General features: G+C 39.2%; 1 protein-coding gene across 4 annotated transcripts in view; it reads right to left on the bottom strand.

The window, feature by feature from the left end:
• Window positions 1-19,566, bottom strand: part of Cnot2 (CCR4-NOT transcription complex subunit 2) — a 92,551-nt gene that overhangs the window by 62,125 nt on the left and 10,860 nt on the right. The window lies entirely within an intron of this gene.

Genomic DNA, 19,566 nt, shown 5'->3' with positions numbered 1-19,566 from the left:
TAGAAGCTTATTTCTACGCTGTAAGATGGAAATACATGGTATTTTTTAAACTATTAGATTAAAAACCCAATTCAGTGTCCTATCCGCATAACTGCAACAAAGAACAAGTACCTGCTTCTCATCAACCCAATATCATGCACATTACAATAGGATTCACTTTTTGGCATTGGGGGAGGGGGGTTGCAATGATGCTCATTTTTGAACCTGGATAAACACGCACAAAATAAATATGAACTGTATATGTCAGGTTAAAAAATTGAAACTGGCCTGGTGGTGGTGACGCACACCTGTAATCCCAGCACTCTGGGAGGCAGAGGTAGGCGGATTTCTGAGTTTAAGGCCAGCCTGGTCTACAGAGTGAGTTCCAGGATAGCCAGAGCTACACAGAGAAACCCTGTCTCGAAAAAACCAAAACCAAAACCAAAACCAAAATACCAAAAAACCAAAAAAAAAAAAAAAAAAAAAACCAAAACCCCAAAAAAAACCAAAAGAAAAGAAAAGAAAAAAAAGAAAAAGAAACTGAGGGCTGGAGAGATGGCTCAACGGTTAAGAGCACTGACTGCTCTTCCAGAGGTCCTGAGTTTGATTCCCAGCAACCACATAGTGGCTCACAACCATCTGTAATGGGATCCAATTCCCTCTTCCGGTGTATCTGAAGACAGCTACAGTGTACTCATATACATAAAATAAATCGTTTTAAAAAAAGGTAGTTCTGCCGGGCAGTGGTGGAACACACCTGTAATCCCAGCACTCTAGGAGGCAGAGGCAGGAGGATTTCTGAGTTCGAGGCCAGCCTGGTCTACAGAGTGAGTTCCAGGACAGCCAGGACTATACAGAGAAACCCTGTGGGGGGGGGGGGGGGGACCAAATCAAAAAAACAAACAAACAAACAAACAAACAAAAAAAAAAAACAAAAGAGGTAGTTCTACAAAGAATATATAAGATGTATATATATCCATCATTTAAACTGTTTGTGTTTATTATTTATGCTATGTTTAACAATGAACACAGCCTTGCAAATGCTGGGCAACCAAGCTACCATTTTAGTACAAATAGCCTTAAAAGTATAAAACATTTACTCTTAGAAAAGCAGTATATATAGCTACTAAATAATGTTGCTACACATTATAATTTTGCATTCAATTTTTAAAAAATATATTTACTATCATATTATAATTTATAATCCATTGGTAGGTAAGGACTATGGAGATGGCTCAGTAGAGAAGGGGCCTGCCTTGTACTCCTCAGGACCTATTTCCATCCCTAGAACCCATGCAGGACAGGAGCCTTGGATGAAAGAGGGGCAGACAAGCAGATTCCTGAAGTTCACTGACCTGCCAACCAGCACAGCCCAATCAATGACCTTCAGATTCAGTGACAACAACTCTAATTAAGGAAACTTCATGTGGCTCCTAAGGACACCTTCCACACCCACACACTAAATATATTACACACATATATTAACCCCATACACAAACTCTTTAAATTTTTAAGTCCTCTGCAAAAGCAGTTAAGTACTGGTAACCAATAAGGCCAGCAATTTAAAAGACAACAAAAATTTCACACTAGTGTTACTAAAAAGGACAAATATGAAGGTTTACAAATATATATACATTGACACAATCCAATAAGAGAATTTTTAAATGAAAAACTAACCCGCAGAGAGCTTTGGGGGCCGCCTGGCAGCACTCTGACATTGGAACAGGACAGGGAAGGAAGCTCAGGCAGCAATCTGACAGTGGGTAGAACAAAGAACTAGGCTTCAGGCAGACTCACCTCAGCCTCAGAACTGGCTGGGGTCATGCTACAATGTCATCTGTCTTTTTTTCTTTTTAATCCTTACCTGGATTAACCAGAGAGAACCTGTTGACTGACTGAGCTGGCTTGTTCACTAACATCATTGACAAAGTTTTACAAAGAATCCATGTAATAAAATTATCAAGTGATGATGTTTAACCATGTTAAACTCAGTTGAACCATGCATGGTACGTGTTGGACTGAAATAGTTCAGAATGTCCAACTCTAGAGGAAAACTGTAAGTGCACATTAAAAAATTTTATGCACATTTGGAATAAAATGTGTCTCAAAAATAAGAATTTACTTAACCATTAGTATATTTACTACTATATATATAGTTACCATTTAAACTGTGTTTATTATTTAATTTATGCTGAGTTTAACAGTGAACACAGCCTTGCAAATGCTGGACAATAATCTACCACAGACTTATCTTCTTGAGTCAGGAATCAGGGTATTTTAAAGAAAAAATCATGAAGTGAAATGGATGTCCCATAACAATAGTGTAACACATCTGGCGTGGCTGTCACGATTTTTTCATTATATAGCTCCTAACTAGAAATCTTGTTTGTAATGTTAGTGTATAATAGTATTAAAATTTTAAGATAGGACCTATCTTACTTTAATGTTAAGTGAATCCAGCAGACAACAATCTAAAAGATGAGTCACTATTTATAAAATAAGAATGCTTTTCTCCTTAAAAATATTTGTTTGGGTAAAATCCCATACAGTAGTATAATTTCATATTGTGCAAATTTTATCAAAAGATACATTTAAAATCTAAAATTAAGCAAGGTAACTTTTAATACTTTTGTGCTTACACATCTTTAACAGCACATCTTAATTATACAAAAAAGGACAATTAGAAATAAAACTGTATGTGCTAAGTAATACTTTAATAATATTCTTAGCAAGTATGAAAAAGGAACATTTGTCACCACTATCTTCACTCTATGTTGTCCTAAATAATGCACTATGGTGATAACTGACATCTGGGGAATGAAATGACCCACAATACACATTACATATACGTACCTAAGACTGTCTGTGAAAAGGGACAACCAGGAGCAGGAAGGTCACTGCTCCTAAAGCAGGTGCATGTATTGTTTTCCCACAAAGTCCTACAAATAGTTAAGTCATAAAAGTTATGTGTTTGCCAAACTACAGAGAAATTCTCTATTAAGCAGAGATTTCTTCCATGAAAGAAAACAAAAACAAAAAGCCTAGCTCTATTTACCTACTTTAAACCAGACAAAAATATATAAAACAGCCATTCTGATGTGCAAGCACCAGTCGTCATTTCAGGATATGAAGAGAACAGAACCAATGAACTGAGCTCTGTCAGTGCTCCAAGAGCATGTAGGAAGGGCAGAGTGGAGGCCCATCAGAGCTCGAGGTTCTTAAGAGGCCACACAGGTTCCTAATTAGACATAGGAAACAGACAACTAGAATCTGCAGGGTATTATAGACCAAGTGTAATAAAGAACCCAAGGGTCTGAACAGAGAATTCCTTTAATAGGAATTTAATGGATTTAAGCTGAGTGATGGTTTGTATCTACATATGAAAAGCCTCAGTCCAGACAAAAGTCTTCAGAAAACGTGAACAGTGGGAACAATCCTAGAAGCTCATAAGGTTTCAAGTTCAGAATGTAAAGGCAAGTCTCAACTATCAAATTAGGTAAGTTTTAGAAAAACACTCTAGAGACACTCAAAAACGATTAGCCTGAGTCTAAGGAGCATCCCTGCGTCCTCGAGCAGTCCAACAGGACATGAGCAAGCCAACAAGACTAGCAGGCATAGAGCACTTACCAAAAACTATTTAACTCATAGTTAAATATAACAAGTGAAAATAAATACAGCAATTAGAGAAATGGTGGAGTTACTAGGCAGGGATTGTTAAGGCAGCTATCACTAAATACACTCTAGATTTTCAAATATGCATGTCAATGCAAGGTCTGTCTGATACTGCGACAAAAATTCCTGACAGAAAGAAAGTCACTGTCTCAAAGGCTTCAGTGTAGCAGCACAGATGAGGACGAGCAAAGCCCAGGGCCAGAGTAAGAAAGACACCTGAAGACTGGCCCCCACTGACTACTGGCAGCATTTTAAGAACAGAAAGGAAAGAATTACCATCAAAGAGCTCCAAAATTCAACTAAGACACCATTTAAAAACAAAAGTAGCCATTTTAGAAGACAGTTTTAGCAATAAAAAACCTAAACATTGGCTTACTATAGAACTACATAATTTTATCTCCTAGTTATTTAACAGATTGAAATTTATGTTCACATCAAAACCAGTATATGAATGCTCATATTAATAAGGGTATTGTTCTTAGTAAATGGCTAAAATGATTATTTCAATGATAAAATGCTATTCAATCATAAAAAGGAACTACTAATTTAGGCAACGTGAACAAATCTTTAATGCATCATTCTATGAGAATGAATTCAGACTGAAACTCCTTGAGAAGCCACAGGCCACACTGGCCTCCAGTCTCATCTCTAGCTCTACAGAAAACCACCTCCGCATCTTCCCTACTAGAGCCCATTCCAAGCCCATGTCCAGTGGGTCACACAGATCTCCTCCAAACTTCCTTCATCCTCCTCACGGCTGTCTCCCAGCCCTGAACCCCAGCAGTTTCTTCCTGGGACCTGCAGGCTCTAAGAATAGGCTAACTCAAATCCTCACCACTCATCCCATTCTCCACATCCAGTCCCCATCCTCAGCCCAACCCTGCAGCAGGCCTGTCCTCACTCTCTGTGCTCATTCCCGAGGACTAAGCAGACCATGATGAAACACGCCCTGCTTGTCTCCCTCCTGAGACCCCCTCAACCTTCCTCTCCACCTCCTAGTTGTTTCCCATTCCTGTCACCCTCCTACATCTAGAAACACATTTTACCTGGAACCCTCTAGTGGCCATAGTGACCATCCACCTAGCAGGATCCCATAAAAATATCAGGAAACATACAGTCTACACATTCTCCTAAGAACTAGAGAGAGCTAGAAACAGAAACCAAAGAACAAAGGACCCAACTAACAAAGTCCAGATATCAGTACCTAGAATTACAATCTTCCCAAACCTGATGCCCAGATGCCAGGATAGAAGCACAACCAGTAACAGCCAGGACAGTAGGTCTCCACTAGGGCCCAGCAACCCCACCACAGCAGGCCCTGAGCAGTCCAACGGCTGAAGCACATCAAATACCTTAAAACAGCCTTTATGAATATGACAGAGGTCCTGACAGAGGAAAAGAATAAATCCCTTAAAAAAAAAAAAAGTAAAAGCACAAACAGTGAAAAGAAATGACTAAAACAGTTTAAGAACTGAAAATAGAAAGCTAGACACAAAATGTCCAAGATATATGGAACACTACAAAAAGACCAAATCAAAAAAACAGTAGGAACACAGGAAGAAAACCAGATCAAAAGCAGAGAAAATATTTTCAGAAAAATCAAATAAGAAAATTCCCCTAACCCAAAGGAGCTACATATCAAAGTATAAGAAGCAAACGGAACACACTTAGATTGGACCAGAAAAGAAATTCCTAAAATTAAGGGAAAAAAAAAATAGTAAAAGCTGCAAGAAAAAGACCAAGTAAAATATAAAAAGGCAAACCTGACATCTCAATGGAGACTCTAAAATCTAGAAGGGCCTGGACAGATAGATGTTCTACAGACTCTAAAAGACTACAAATGCCAACCCAGAATGCTCTACCCAGCAAAACTTTCAGAGAGATGAAGAAAAAGGCATCACATGATAAAACCAAATTTAAGCAGTATCTGGCCTTACAAAAGGTGCTAGAAGTAAATTTACAATTGAAAGAGCTTAACCACACTCCCTCCAAAAAAAAAAAAAAAAAAAAAAAAAAAACACAGAATAAATAACCCCAAACAAAAAAGGGAAACTCACACTTCAAGAACACACCATCACCACCAAATCACTTCTCACTGATAACTGATATCTCAGCCTTGATGCTCTCAATTCTCCAAAAAAAAAAAAAAAAAAAAAAAGACACAGACAAACCAAAACAGATGTGTAAACATGATTCATCCCTCTGCTGCATTCAACAAACACACCCTAACATCAAAAACAGCCATCACCTTGTTGCTAAGAACCTGACAAAAAGCAATTTAAAGGAGAAAGGGTTATTTGGCTCACAACTCTAGGTCATAGTTCATCTTCTCAAGAAAGTCACCTCGGCAGAGGCTTGAGGGCTAAAGCTTGAGAGACATTACATCCACCATCAACAGCAGATACCCGTTTCCTGGGGAAGGTGCCAGCAGTGTGTGGGTTCACCTCAACTAATATAACTAGGCTGGAGAGAGCTCCATGGTTAAGAGCTTTGGCAGCTTTCTCAGAGGACTCGTCTGATTTCCCACTACCCATGTGGTACTTCACAAACACGCTCAGAGGTTCATCTCCCAGGTGATGCGACATTTCGACAAGATGACAGTTGAAACTAACCATATACAGTTAACAGGGGGTATATATCAAGAGCTCTTTCTCAAAAAGTCACAACTAATTTATAGTTCCTTGTCACAACTAATTTATAGTTTGGTTACACAAGTAAGTATTTTCAAAATCTGAATTGATGACTAAGAAGTACATACAAAAACATGAGCAGACAAAACGGAAAGCTGAAATTTAGTTGCAGCATAAACTCGAACTCAGAAATCCGCCTGCCTCTGCCTCCCAAGTGCTGGAATTAAAGGCATGGGCCACCACTGCCCAGCTTCTGAATATCTTAATAACTCAGATTTCAAAGGCCAATTATTAATATGTAAAATGAAAAGTTGCTTTTACTGACAACGAAAAGCAAAATTTGGGCTGGAGAGATGGCTCAGCAGTTAAGAGCACTGGCTGCTCTTGCAGAGGTCCTGAGTTCAATTCCCTGCAACCACGTGGTGGCTCGCAATCATCTGCAACGGGATCTGGTGCCCTCTTCTAGGATGTCGAAAGAGAGCAATGGTGTACTCATATACATTAAATAAATAAATCTTTTAAAAAAAGAAAAGCAAAAGTTAACCTACAATGTTCCCTTTAAATCAAGTTATTGTCTGGTTATCATAATTTAATGTTTCATAACTTTAGTGTTTGTATCTCTGCAGTGGTAACTTTCCTTTTAATCTGACTATATAGTTTTATCACAAATATTTTAAGAAATTTTGGTCAACTAACATTCAGATTTATGTATTTAACAGGCTCTGCATTTCAAAATACTCAAATTGTGACTCAAATAAAATGAAACACAACAAAGATGTCCTATTGAACTTAATTCCAGCACTCTGAACCTCACGTCTGCAAACTAAAGCCCTGGGACCTAAGGCTGGGAGAAGGCTCTCTGCGGCCTCCCTACTTCTTCAAGCTGCTTTAGGTGTAAACAACCGCCCAGCCTGGGTATGCATGACTCTCCTCATGCTATAGGAGGACAAAACCGGGTGCTCTGGTTCCAGGCAACACTAAATAAAGACAGTTGTGTAGGTATTCTTAAAACTGAGGTAACCAGTTCAAAGAAAAGCAACAGTTTCAAAAGTTCTTCATTAAAAATAAGTAACATGTCTGGGAGGCAGAGGCAGGCAGATTTATGAGTTCGAGGCCAGCCTGGTCTACAGAGTGAGCTCCAGGACAGCCAGGGCCATACAGAGAAACCCTGTCTCAAAAAAACCAAATCCAAAAAAAAAAAAAAAAAAAACCCCAAAAAAATAAAGTAACATGAGTATTAATCATCTAACTGCACAGAAGGCATCTGACGGGCACTTCATAGCAACACTTTTGGTTGGACAGCAGAGCTGAAACAGTGCCCCAGAGCAGTTTTACAGGAGTAGGAGCAGAGGGACTAGAGATAAAAACAGACATCTTTTACATGGAGCTGTAAGGAGCACAGGAACTAAGGACCGGCTGAACGAAGAGCTAAAGCAGAGTCTGTCAGACAGAAAGGTTATATAGTGGACATGGTACTTTGAATGAAAATGTCCCCCACGGGCTCATAAATCTCATCTGTTGGTTCCCAGTTAGTGGCATTGTTTGTGGAAATATCAAAGGTATGGCCTTACTGAAAGAAGTATGCCCCTGCAGTCAGGCTTTGAGAGTTTAAAAACTGTCACTTGCAGTTCACTCTCTGCTCTGTGCTTACGATAAAGGACAGGAGCTCTGAGCATCCTGCTCCAGCCCCCACGCACGCCTGCAGCTCTGACACAACCAATGGACTCTTATCCCTTGACAAGGGGTTTTATCACAGCAACAGTGAATTACCATAGAAAAACACTGATGGTAGGATAGAATCCAGATGACTTTTTGTAAATGTGGGTGGAATGTCAGGAAACCAGACTTAGACACGGGGTATATTGCTACCAGAAAGTTAAGCAGGAGGAAATTAAGTAGACATTATTGAAGTATGCTACAAATCTCTGGTTACTTACTTTTCTGCTAAAATACAAAGCAAAGCTATCAGCTCAAAGCACAGATATGAAAGGAGATATCAGAGGTTTAAGGCAGGAGAGAAGATGTAAACTGTTTTTAAGTGAAGAGAGGGGGAGGCATTAAGTAAGCAGAAATGTCAGGCAGTAGAAGGAAGCAATTGAGGCCGGGCAGCTCAGAGGAAAGAACAGTGCAGACAGAGGTCTAGTAAACCGACAACGTGAGCGAGTGTGGTGATGAGTAAGAGAAGAAAGAGGGAAGAGTGTAAACAGAGCTGGTGATGTGTGGAAAAAGAAACATGGAAGGGGAGAAGAAAGGAAGGAGGAGGGAGAGAAGAGGAAAGGGAGGAGGGAGAGAAGCGTCATCCTGGTCACAACCTCCTCCATGGCAGTTTTCAACTCCAGGGTCTCTGCAGTTGTTGCTGTTCCAATTATCTCAGCTCAGTTTTTCAATGCCAAGCGCCTTCCTGAACTGACACGTCTCCTTAGTTGTTTGTCTTTACAAAGGCCTTCACTGACCATCCAATGTCTGAGTTTTGTCCAGTTGTTTTTTCTGCACAACCCTTAGTATCTAAGTCCCTTACAGAGGCTCTGTCTATTGTGCTTACTTCTCTTAATAATGAACCTAAACATCACGCATTACATACATACTTTACTAAAGTAATGAATCACAATTATACCAAATGCTTTACTGACTTCAACTGCATCAAACACTATTTTCCTTAAAAGGAATGCAAATATTAACATTCTGTATGGCAAGAATAAGAACAGAAATCAGAAAGACTGAAAATCATTTTTTAAAGAATCTTAAATGTCTCCTTACCCCCCCACCCCCACCTTGATATTCTGTTGTAGGACCAGGCTTTCTGAGATGACCAGATTTTCTACAAATCACATATTTCAAGTTTTCCAATTTTAATTCACTTAAAGATGAATTAAACCTTAAAGGTTTTCCCCCTCCATATTTTAACAACTGCCTCCATAACAGACCTTCCTGTTGACTCCTCAATCTCGCTGACCCTGTGAATGCTCTTTCTTCTACTTTCCCCATATCATTTAAGAATAACCAATATAGTCTAAGAGTAATCCTACCTTCCTCAGCAGTAACTGACTTATTAAGAGGCAAAGGAAAAATTACACCTTAGTTTTCTAACACATTAACTGAAATATGGTATTTACTTAGTTCAAACACAGGTAACAAGCCCATAGTCCTAACAGGTATATTCAGCTGTCTTTTTTTTTTTTCATCACTGAAATTCAAATATATCTAATCACCAGTATTAGTATAAACATTACAGTGTTTCATTAGACTTTGTGGTAATAAGCACGCCACTGAATATACAATCACTATTTGTAAACCAATATTCTAATATAATAGAACTTTCAGAAGCATATTTATCTTGCACATATGAAAAGGGTCTGCATGTTTTTTACCCAAGACCTATTCAAGAAGCAAAGGGTTTAAAATCTTTACAATAAGACAACTGGGGGGATAACTCTCAGAACACAATTAAACATCTTGTTTTAATGGCTCAGTGGTTAAGAGCACTGACTGCTCTGCCAGGTCCTGAGTTCAATTCCCAGCAACCACATGGTGGCTCACAACCATCTGTAATGGGATCTGATGCACTCTTCTAGTGTGTGTCTGAAGACAGCAGCAGTCTATTCATATAAATAATAAATAAACAAATCTTTAAAAAAAAGAATATCTAATAAAAAATAAATTTAAACAAAAATCTAAAAAATAAATAATATGTAACTAATTAGTGGCAGCCAGGTAAAACAGAATCAGAGATTTCTGGCACAAAATCCAGACTACAGCATCTTTGAGCAAGAAAGATAATACTTCCCTGTTTAGGAGGAATGAGGTCTCTAGCCTAAAACTCAAGAGGCAGGCTAGGCTGGCTGACCAACTAGCAGGCCCACAAATACACTTGTCCCCAGCACTGAGATTACAAACAAGCCTGCATCACTACACCCGGCTATAAACAAAACAAAACAAAACACTGTAGGTTTAAGAGATCAAATTCAGGTCCTTAAGCAGCTCACCAACTGAGCCCAGGACATACAGTCTTCTATGTAACTAACAGAGAGCTTCAAGCTAACTAAAATAGTAACCCAGAGAGTAGAAACTAACACATACATCTTTACAATTACTCCTCTCAATTACAATACTCCTCTCAGTTACAACAGGCCACATAAACAGAAAACAGAAATAGAAGAGAAAAGCCATACACCACCACGTGCAAAATATTTTTGTTTTGTTTTGTTTTTTGGATTTGTTTTTTTGTTTTTTGTTTTTCCCAAGACAGGGTTTCTCTGTGTAGCCCTGACTGTCCTGGAACTCACTCTGTAGACCAGGCTGGCCTCGAACTCAGAAATCCGCCTGCCTCTGCCTCCCAGAGTGCTGGGATTACAGGCATGCACCACCACCGCCTGGCACAAAATAAATATTTAAAGAACACTATAAATTACAAAAAAGAAAGTGTGTGTGTGTGTGTTTGCTGCGGACTTTATCCGCAGACTGTGGGCATAGCACGAGTTCTAGCACTTAACTAAACTAATAGCCACGGTCACGTGAGGTAGCTAGTTAGACACTGGCGAGCAAGGAGGCTATTGGGGAGATAGGCTGGACCTCATAATCATCAGCTGGTAAAACCAAGGACTGAACTGCAGACTCTCAGTACTACAGAAGAGTGAAATCTGAATCATACCTCTGACCCAGGAGAAGCGACATTCTGAACTGCCCTTAAGGTCACTAGATAGCTATCAAAACTTTAAGATTACTTCCAGTAGGAGGGCTTCTGATCAAGAACAAATCCACAGAAGACTGTCAGCCTTGTGGACTGAGCACAGCTCCCTAGGGAAGGCTGTTTGCACTGCGGTGTGCAGCCTACAACAATGAACCCTTCAGTCAGCATCCACTCTCACCCTGTTAAGTGCATGCTCCCCATTGGTCTAGGCATCTATGTGTCCTCTGCATTTCTTTCCTGTCATTACAGTGACTAGGAAACTGGGTGTGGGGGGCGGAGAGGGCAGAAATTCTAATCACACTAATGTATACTATTTTTAATGATAAATTTTAAAGAACTGAATTTGTACAAAGGATGTCTTCTGATGAATGCACAGCTTTAGTAAACTAACTTCCAAAAGCAAAGTAATTCCTAGAGCAATATCTAAAAGACCTAGGGGCATAGAGGATAAGTCATAATGAAAGACAGAATAAACAGATCAATAAATAAAAACATTAAAAATGTGAAATGAAGGTAAACCAGTACTTTGTGGAAATGTACAATTTTAAGTGCTTATATTTAAAAGATACATCAAGCCAACCATCAAAGATTACACCTCCTAAAACTACTAAGTAGGCAAAATGCATCCAAAGCAAGTAAAGAGGAAATGATAAAGATGGAGGGAATAAATTAAAACAAATTAAACTATATAGAAAATAGCATCTAGAGCTTAGCTTTAAATAGACAAAAAATAAATACACCTTAGGCAGACTAACAAGTCAGAATTATCAATATCAGGAATGCAGACACAATGCAAGACTCCTGAGCCCCCAGGCACCAAGAGGACAAGAAAAGAACTCTTACAAATAGACAATTTAAATGAGATAACTTTGTCCTCTAAACTCACAGGTAAGAGTCTGAACAGCCTAGCATCTGCTAGAATTATTTAAAAGAGCAACCACTACCATCCTAGGCTCAGATAGTTGCACCAGTGTATAATGTATTTAAAGATACAATGGATTCCAGAAAACAAATAAGGAAGTAATGCCTCATTTTTATCATACTTACACCAAACCAAAGACAAAGACACTAAATGATGAAAAATTTAAATACAGATAAATACACCTAGAGCATATACACAAAAAAGATCGACAAAATGTCTGCATATAAAATTAAAATGCCTAGGAGGTTCTTCAAAGAAAATAGGCTCATTTAATATTTAAATTTTAATCAATGAAAAAGGTCATTATTCAAAAATTTTTAAGGAAAAAAAATAATTCTCTCAGGATCATTGTAATCAATATAGCAAAAGAAACTAGCCAGGTAGAAAGAGACAAAGTCCACTCCCAGTCTACAAAGTACTTCCCCATTGGAGGTAGGCCTGAAGCTACTAAGTATTCAAATGCTAAACGTGTACCCACAAGATCAGGTTGCTGTAAAATGAGCTTCTTTAATGCAAAAACAAGCTTTTGTTGTGCAAACCTTGCTTCCAAATTTAAAACTATTGGTTAAAACTGGGTGGTGGTGGTGCACACAGGTAGTCCCAGCACTCTGGGAGGCAGAGGCAGGCGGATTTCTGAGTTCGAGGCCAGCCTGGTCTACAGAGTGAGTTCCAGGACAGTCAGGGCTACACAGAGAAACCCTGTCTCAAAAAAAAAAAAAAAACCAAATCCAAAAAACAAAAACAAAACAAAACAAAAAAACTGAAACTATTGGTTAAATAAAAATTGGCTACTGCTGATTACTGGGGAGAATAGAAGTAGGCGGGCTTTCAGTTACTTGGCTGGGGTCTCCGGTAGGGACTACAGGTGAGAAAAGGAGGAGAGTAAAAGGAGAAGTGGAAAGGACAGGTCTCCATTAGTCTTGACTGGCCAACATCACGTGCCAGAATGAAATGCCACCCCAGAACACCAGACTGCAGCAGCAGAAATAACCTAGATCCCCTTTCCTGGTTTTTTTTTTAATTCGGTATATTCTTTACTTACATTTCAAATGTCTTTGGAAAGGGGATTATCATTTGAAATGTAAATAAAGAATATACCAGAGGAAGGAAGAAAGGAAGGAAGGAAGGAAGGAAGGAAGGAAGGAAGGAAGGAAGGAAGGAAGAAGAGGGGAGGGGAGGGGAGGGGAGGGGGAGGGGAGGGGGGGGAGTGGAGGGGAGGGGGAGGGGAGGGGAGGGGGAGGGGAGGGGGAGGGGAGGGGGGAGGGGAGGGGAGGGGAGAAGGGAAGAGAAGAGGGGAGGGGAGAAGAAAAGAGAAGAGAAGAGAAGAGAAGAGAAGAGAAGAGAAGAGAAGAGAAGAGAAGAGAAGAGAAGAGAAGAGAAGAGAAGAGAAGAGAAGAGAAGAAAAGAAAAGAAAAGAAAAAAGAACCTAGAAAGATTAAAACAGCAAGTATTTGGGGAGCACAGTTGGAGAAGTAGCCAGACTAGTATCAGAGAATTAGATTAGGGGTAATCCCCCAGTAATTTCACAGAACCTAATAAATAAACCATAGTTTGAGTCTCATTTATTTGAAGCTAGACAGGGATAAGTGTAATTCTATTTTATACTTCCCCAAAACGAGGTGGGCAGAATTTCTTATGCTTGCCTCTCCACTGTCTTTCAATGGTCTTGACATATAGAAGAGGCTTGTCTTTACACACATACCACCTGCCTTCAACCCACCCCACTCACACCATATAAGCCAGATAGGTGTAAGCTTGTACACTGGTTCAGATTCTAGAAAAACAGAGAACTTTGACACTCTCCTCACAGGAAATAAACTCATCTGGAAAGGAGTGTGGGCCTACAGCACAGTCAAAACACAGGGCATGGTGGTAACTAAAAGGACTAAAACTCGAGGTCAGTTGGTTTACTATAAAGTAAGTTAGGGGGAAAGATAGCTAGTAAGAGCCTTCTTGGGTTCAGAATAAGCACCAAAGACTGAGCAGGTGTAAAAAGAAAAAGGAAAAAGCCCATCCCAGGGGCCTAATTTCAATCAGACAATTAATATATACCTCCATAGAACCATCAAAACCAACAGCACAATGAGCACAACTAGTGAAGATGGATGCCTGGGTGTGATACCAAGAAATTCAACAGACCTACAAGTGAAAGTTACACAGAATACACTGTTAAAAGAATCACTGCCATCTTAGGATAACCACGCCTGTATCTCCAAGGCTTCATCCTTCAGAGTATGACATCAAATTCTTTCCAATTCAAAGTATATAACATTTCATTGAAATAGGACAGCAAAGCCATTAAAGCAGCGAGAAGCCCAGAAAGAGGGAGGCACAGTGTGTGCAGAGATACTCCATATACTAAACATCTGGCCCTCCACAGGCTACAGAAGGTAAACACAGCAGCCCAGTGTCAGACTCGAGACAGACTTCAAGTAACCATCATAAATATGGTCAGCAATGCAGGGGACCCATGAAAGACTTAGGAATGATGACAATACCCCATCAATAATTATCTTTCAAAAAGATCTTAAGCCAGGCCAGGTGGTTGCTTTCTGGATAGGAGATTCCTTATTTTCTTATTTTGTCAAATTGTAATATAATTACAAACACTTTCCCTTCCCTTTCATTCCTCCAACATTCCCACATACTCTCTCCTTGCTTTCAAATTCATGGCCTCTTCTTTCATTAATTGCTACTATGTGCATACATGTGTACAAATACATATATATTCCTAAATATAAAACACACACATATATATTCCTAAACACAACCTGCTCAGTCTTTATAACACTACTCACATGTATGTTTTCACAGCTGACCATCTGGTATTGGGAGCCAATTCGTGTGCTCTTCCTGGAGAAGACCCTCTCAGCATTCCTTGGTTACCTATAGTTCTCTGTCTGTCTGGGGCTTCCTGGACCTTTCTGCCATGCACCCTGCCCTTGCTCAGCTCATGTGTAGACAGTCATGTAGGTTCAACCTTACTGGGAGACACAAGCCCACTGGAAGAAAGCTCTTATTCTTTCGGTCTGGTCTTCTACAAGGTTCCCTGAGCCTTAGGCCAGGGAGTGTCTTTAGGTGTATCCATTAGGACAGGACTCCAAAGCTTTAAGTTCTGACTAGCTGTACCTTTCTGTAGTGGTCTCTATTACAAAAAGAGAGTTCCTTGAGGACGACTCCTGATTACAGTCTTGATGAGGCCCAGACATAAGAATCTGATTAAAGGCCTTTCTAGACTAGGCAGTGAGCTCATGGTCACTCTGAACAACTGAATGAAAGCTTGCTTCAATTAAAAAAAAAAAAAATAAGGGAAGGCTGAAGATTCATGGAGTGTGTGCCCAGCATGTGTGAAGACCAAGATTCAATCCCCACTTTCAAATCCCCAGGACTACCAATCAAATAAGCAAATAAACACCTAATTCAGCATTTGATTAAAATAAAAAAGGCGACCTAGAATTGACAATTCTAGGGGCTCATGCTAGCAAACTATGAAAGCCAAGGAAATGGACAAATTCCTAAAATATCAGGCTAACAAAACTGACAGAAGAAATAAGACAGTCAAAATTAGACCCATCACAAGAGACTGCATTACCAACAGAAAATTTTCAACAAGGCACATGCCCAGAAGGCTTGAGTGACAGAAGAAAAAAAACAAAAGACCACCACTAACAAAACAAGAAAACTACAACTACGATGCTAATATGAACAATAAACTAGATGAGGTTATCCCAGAAACAGGACTTGCTGAACATACAATATTAAGCAATTTAATGTACATCTTTAAATAAAGGACAAAACTCACACACTCATCAAAGGATCTATAACTGTAATCCTACCACTTGTGAAGCAAAGGCAGTAGGGAGCCAGGTGAAGGGATGTCCTGGGTGGATACAGCATGAGCTAGTTTTTAAATCGAAACCAGATCTAAAACCAAATCAACAACTAAAATTTCCCGTCCAAAAGGGACATCCTTGAATCAGTAAAAAGTACTTATGAACAAAAGACAGAGACAGGTTGGGGTTGGGGAGTGCGTCCCACTAAGCCTGAGGATCCATAGGGCAGGACCCCTATGGCAGGAGAATGGATTCCTGCAAGCTGTGCTCTAACCTGCACAAGAGCCAGAAGGCACAGGTGTACCCACACCAACAAACAAACAAACTCAGTGCAGTGCACTCCTTTAGAGTTAAGGTTTACAAAAGGCTATCAGAAGCCTAAGGGATGGATGGTGCGACATTGAATGCTTTCCTTCTGAGAAGGGGACTGAGAGAAGGCTGTGGCTCCTGCCTCTTACATTCCATCCTGTACTGAAGATGCTACACAGAACCATTAGGAAAACCATGAAATAACAAGTGCTTACTCTGGAGAGGAAGTGATAGCCTCTAGCTGCAGATGACATTATTGGATTTGCAAAAAATCCTAGGGCACTCATTAGAATAATGATTTTATAGCAGTTTCATAGCAGTGTGGATTTTTAATAATCTTTAACTTATCAAATGGCTTAAATGAGGAAGTTCAATGGTGTACAAGACATATAAACCAATTTATAACAATCACATTTCCATGCAACAACAATGAACCCCCCCCCAAAAAAAGCAAATCCATTTCCAAAGCATCAGAGATTAAAATACTAAAATGCACAAAAATTATAGTCTGAAAGCTGTAAAAAATAACAGAAAGAAATTGAAAAACTGTATCAAAGAAAGTCACCCAAGTTTAAAGATGAGAAGTAGCAACACGTCCCAATTAGCTACAAATTACACCATATCATTCCAGTTGGCTTCTCAGCAAAAACAGACAAGATGATTTTAAGAATCAAATGAAGCTGGGCAGTGGCTGTGCACACCTTTACTCCCCAGCACTTGAGAGGCAGAGGCAGAGGCAGGCAGATTTCTGAGTTCGTAGGTCAGCCTGGTCTACAATGAATTCCAGGACAGCCAGGGCTGCACAGAGAAACCCTGTCTTGAACCCTGCCCCCCCCCCAAAAAAACATAAAACTAAATACATAGTGCCTACAGATTATGAGTTAGAAGCAATGAGCTTTTAGCAGAGAAAGAACTTGTATAAAGACATCTTACTAGAATCCTTATATACCATTAACTTCCTTTTTAAAATGCTTTAGAATGATCGTTGACAGAAATCAGCAGTAAATTGCTTTGTCTTAATTACTTGGTACTTATAGTTTAAATTTTAATTTAATCACCTAGTTTCTTTACTAACCTGTAATTTCTCAGTATGGGATTTAAGTGAGGTATGGACTCTGAAATATTACACATACACACACACACACACACACACACAAAACTACAATTTCTAAATAACATTATATCTTGCTTCTCAAGTTGAACCATTTCTACAGTACTGTTTCTTTTTACTTCACAACGGTCTAAAAGTGACACACATTAAATCAAAAGACATGCTCCAAAATCTGAATTTTAATCTTTTCCCAGACAACATGTTGTGCCAGTGTCCCCTGGCAGCAGCTAGGGGCAGTTCCCAGCCAGTTATGGCATCACAACACTAAATAGTTAATATGTGGCAGAGAACTAGTCTACTGCTAAACTATGATGCTCAGTAGATAAAGTGTCTCAAATGCATTTTTGACTTAATATTTTCAACTTAGATTTGCTGATACAAAACCACATTAAGAGTTAAGGAATATTTCTGCTAGTTCCAGTAGAACCCTTAGCTAACTGTGAAGGTGAGAAATAACTTGGTAAAGCAACTAACTATGGAGAGGAGGCGTGAGATTATTTTACCCATAGAGAAGCCAAGGTCTGTATGGTGGCTTCCAGGTCTTTCTTCTGCTAGTCCCCAGTTTTCCCAATAATCATTCTATTCCTTTCTTACTACACTTCAGGCAAGTCTTGTGATTTTTTTTAAAATCCTGTGGTAGGATTATCTGTTCTCTGTTGCTGTCCCTTCCTAAAAGGACTTTCACTTGGATAAACACAGAACCACTCCTTCACCACAGGCTTCGCCATTTACCCTCTGAGAGAAAGATACTCTGGTCTGTTACCCATACATCCTCCATATACCTTTGATTTCTTTTGCTTCATAACTTGATCACCAACCACCAGTCTATGCTGTGCACTCTTATATTCTGTTAGAATAATATCTGACACAGAATAGGAGTTAAAATAATATTTATCAAATGAGTTAATGAACTAATAACAGCAAGTTACGTCACTTGACTTTGACCTACCCTTACAGAGCAAGTCACTCATTCCAAATACAAGCAGGTATCATCAAGCTGGCTTTGAAGCCCTCCAAAAACCCTATGCTTAATAATGAAAACTGGATTCTGATTTTAGTATCTAGTGTCTTCACTACATTTTGCATTAATAGTTGATACAGCAAACTTCCTAAAAATTTTCCTGAAACTTGTATAAAGCTAAGTTTTCTCATCAAAACCACTTGACCGATGTTGGAAAGTATTTCTGTATTTTAACTTCACTACATATCTGTGTGACATTAAATATGGTTTAACTCCCTCTCCTGAAACATAATGGTGCTCAGCAGGCAACAGGGCTAGGAGGACAGCCTAGTATTATTATTCTATATTCTTATTAGAGAAGCTGAAGAACACTAGCAGGAAACGGACTATTATTTGTTTAACAGAGTATAAAATTTTAAAATATTAAAAAAAAAAATAGCCGGGCGGTGGTGGTGCACGCCTGTAATCCCAGCACTCTGGGAGGCACAGGCAGGTGGATTTCTGAGTTCCAGGGGTCTACAGAGTGAGTTCCAGAACAGCCAGGGCTATACAGAGAAACCCTGTCTAAAAGCCAAATCCAAAAAACCAAAAATAAATAAATAAATAAGCAATAAAAAATGTGAATTTAAAATTTATGTTTTAAAATTGAGGATAATTTTATACAACCATACTAAGTAGACAATTCATACACAGTTGGTATGATATGAATTGGCAAAATTGATGTAAGGAAAAAATCATCAGGACAATATTAAAAACTTTGTCGAAAAACCTTTCATACAGTCAACTAATTACTTTTGGGCCCTTATGAGGTTTCAAACATATCCATTAGTACACAAGACTGTTTGCAGGCTGTGGTATACAGCTCCACGCCTGACTAGCATGTGGAAACCCTTGATTTGATCCCCAGCCCTGCAAATACCTGAACGATGCTAAACAAACTGCTTGGTCCCTAAACCTATGATCCAGTGGTACATTGAGAAGCAAAAACTTTAAGGTAATGGCTCATTTTCATGTTAGGTTTTTCCAATAAAAGATGCTCAGTATTCCAACACATAAAATCACAGCACTTCAGAACCCCAGCATACTGGATAAGGGAAATTCACTAAGCAGGTGAGTGCTAAACGGAAAAGAGATTTATTGGGAAAATGTTAGCTACATTTCTTAAGGTATAATGCATATTATATAAAATATACTACACACATGCATACTGCAGAGTATTTTCAATGCTACACATACATTATTTACCCTCTTAACTAATCTTCCGAATTGCCTACATTACCCTGTGCTATATAATCAGGCAAGAAAAATAAAGACTACAGTACCCATACACACTCGGTGGTAACAAACACTGCTTGCTTGCCCCACTAAATAGCTATCTAAGTTGACCCTTGAAGAAATTTTACTTTCCCTCACTTCCTATCCTTACCTTCTACCTCCTCCAAGTACTGCCATCATTACTTTA

Source organism: Apodemus sylvaticus, chromosome 20, assembly GCF_947179515.1.
Source record: "Apodemus sylvaticus chromosome 20, mApoSyl1.1, whole genome shotgun sequence".
In the NCBI taxonomy this organism is placed as follows: Eukaryota; Metazoa; Chordata; class Mammalia; order Rodentia; family Muridae; genus Apodemus; species Apodemus sylvaticus.
This window is presented reverse-complemented; position numbering and strand designations above follow the sequence as displayed.